Source organism: Clupea harengus, chromosome 13, assembly GCF_900700415.2.
Source record: "Clupea harengus chromosome 13, Ch_v2.0.2, whole genome shotgun sequence".
NCBI lineage: Eukaryota > Metazoa > Chordata > Actinopteri > Clupeiformes > Clupeidae > Clupea > Clupea harengus.
This window is the reverse complement of record NC_045164.1, coordinates 8,013,442-8,015,941: the sequence shown is the minus strand read 5'-3', so window position 1 is coordinate 8,015,941 and position 2,500 is coordinate 8,013,442. Positions and strand designations below refer to the sequence as shown.

At 48.1% G+C, this 2,500-nt stretch overlaps 1 long non-coding RNA gene across 1 annotated transcript in view; it reads right to left on the bottom strand.

Annotated features, from left to right (window-relative positions):
- LOC116223201 overlaps window positions 1-733 on the bottom strand; it is a 12,758-nt gene extending 12,025 nt beyond the window's left edge. The window contains exon 1 of the long non-coding RNA XR_004164962.2: window positions 421-733. This is a non-coding gene — a long non-coding RNA (uncharacterized LOC116223201). The remainder of the gene's footprint in view (window positions 1-420) is intronic.
- Between the last annotated feature and the right edge of the window lie 1,767 nt (window positions 734-2,500).

Here is a 2,500-nt window from a genome sequence, read left to right as displayed (position 1 = left end):
TCAACCGCTTTTTCTATCTCTCCCGTCTTTTCTCTCTCCGTCTCACAGTAATTCCCCATTATGCCTGAGGAAGTGCTCAGGGATGTTAGTTTATTTGCCCCAGACTGGTCCCAGATCAGGCCTCTGGGGTTTCCTCTCTGTCAGATACAGGACATCTCTTTCAGACTCTCAAATAATTACTGGTTACCTCCATGGCCACTGATATAGCAGTGCACCCCGCATCCCTCGTCTACCAGTCAGTGGAAACACACACACACACACACACACACACACACACACACACACACACACACACACTCTTGCCCATCAAGTTGAAGGTGCTGTAGGTGGCAGTCTCATACACATGCGCACACACACACTCACACACACAAACAAATTATTTATTTTTTAAGAAGCTTCCTAGTTGGAGTACCCCCCTACCAGTTTTGAGTCCTGATTGGAATCCTGAAGAACCCTCTCTGTCCCCGCCAACCGACGGCACCAACCCCAGGTGCCATACTATAAGGAGGCACTCTCGGCACTCTTTGACACTGCCAGAGATGGTCTTGCAGGCGGGCGCTGGGGGGCAGTGGTGCCCGCGGGCAGAGCCCAGACCTCAGACTCCTGTGCCCAAGGGTCTCTTCTCCTCTCCTCTCCTCTTCTCTCCTCTCCTCTCCTCCTCTCTGCCAACTGTGCTGCCAGATCTGGCCAAGACCCCAGTCACAGCGGAGGGCAGGCCGCGCCAACCAGTGTGCGTGTGTGTGTGTGTGTGTGTGTGTGTGTGTGTGTGTGTGTGTGTGTGTGTGTGTGTGTGTGTGTGTGTGTGTGTGTGTGTGTGTGTGTGTGAGAGTTTGTGTGTGACTGACAGACAGACGGAGGAAAGACAGACATAGCAACAAACACACAAAGAAACTAGAGAAGGAGGAGACAGACACGGATGGACAGACAGAGACAGAGGGATATAAAAAGGCAGAAAAAAGAGGGGATGAGAAACAGGCAGAGAGACAGACAGATAGAGAGATGTAAAAAAAAAACAGACAGATAGAAAGATGGAGCGCAGGAATGAGAGCAAGACGAAAAGGGACCAAAGGGTTTACTTTGAAACAGAACCGCAAACGGATGGACAGACAAACAGTCAGACAGAGATACAAACCAATGGAGAGACAGGGAGACAGATGTACACAGGGGGCTAAATGTTTTTTTTTTTTTAGGGATGGACAGAGAGACAACCCAACTGAGAGAAAAACAGGTGGACAGTGATGGTCAGAAAGACATGTACAGAGAGACAAATAGACAGTCAGGACAGGCGGCCTGACCTTTGCAACCACTGCACTGTCCACGCAGCTGGGGCCATTCATCCATTCGTCCGTCTGAAAAAGCAGTGACGAGATGAGAGAGAGGGAGAGAGAGAGAGAGGGAGAGAGAGAGAAGAAAGGAAAAGGGAGAGAGAGAGAGAGGGAGGGAGCCCATCGGCGGGGAGCAGGAAGCAGCTTCAGTGTCAGCCCTCATTAGCCAGGCCTGACTCCAGGCTATATTTGAGATGTGAAACGGTACGGTCATAGTTTGGCTCTGCACCGCCGATACCTGATATTCATGAGAGGGCCAGCTGTGGAAAAAAAAAACCTGGGGATTTGGGCATGGAGCTGCAGTCCACGCTTTCACTGCCATGCCGGGGTTAGAAAACAGGCCGTTACCAAGGCGCACGCACTTCAACAAAAACGTGGTTGCCGTCATTTTTTCGTCTGAGGTTTTTGTTGTATTATTGGCAATGGTGTCACACGCAGGGCTCAGTGAGGACAAAAGGAAGAGGTTTCAAACTGATCTAGGATCAGCGGATGTGTGTGTCTAAAACAGCCGTTCTCATTCATTGGTTTAGTTCTTTTTTGATAGTCACTGTTGCACTGGATTTAGAAGCATTAACCTTAAGTTCAGGGTATTTCCTGATAATTGCGAAATTCATCCCAAACTGAAAAAGAAAAAGATTCTGAAATGAACCAAATATGGAAAAGGATACATAACACCCCTATCCCAGAGGGCTTCAGCTGGTGACTTGCAGGAGGATCATTACATAACTTGGTGATCAAAGGTGTTTTTCTTCATAAGTACATAATTCAACCAGATTGTCACATCTGGAAAGTATAAAATCTGGCCATCCTGAAAAGATTGAGTTTCTCTCTCTCTCTCTCTGCATGCAAGTGTGTCTGTGTGTGAGTGTGTATATATATGTGTGTGTGTGTGTGTGTGTGTGTATATATGTGTGTGTTTGTGTGTGTGCACGTGTGTGTGTGTGTATGCGCGTGTGTGTGCGCGCGTGTGTGCGTGTGTGTGTGTGTGTGTGTGTTTATGTGTGTGTGGGTTTGCACAAGTCTGCAATATTGTGTGCGTGTGTGTGTGTGTCAGCATGAAATGGATTGTGAATGCTTGTGTGTTGTGTATGTGTGTTGTATGTGAGTGTGTGTTGGCATGAAATTATACGTGGATATTTGTGTGTGTGTGGGCACAGGCATCTGTGTGCTGCATA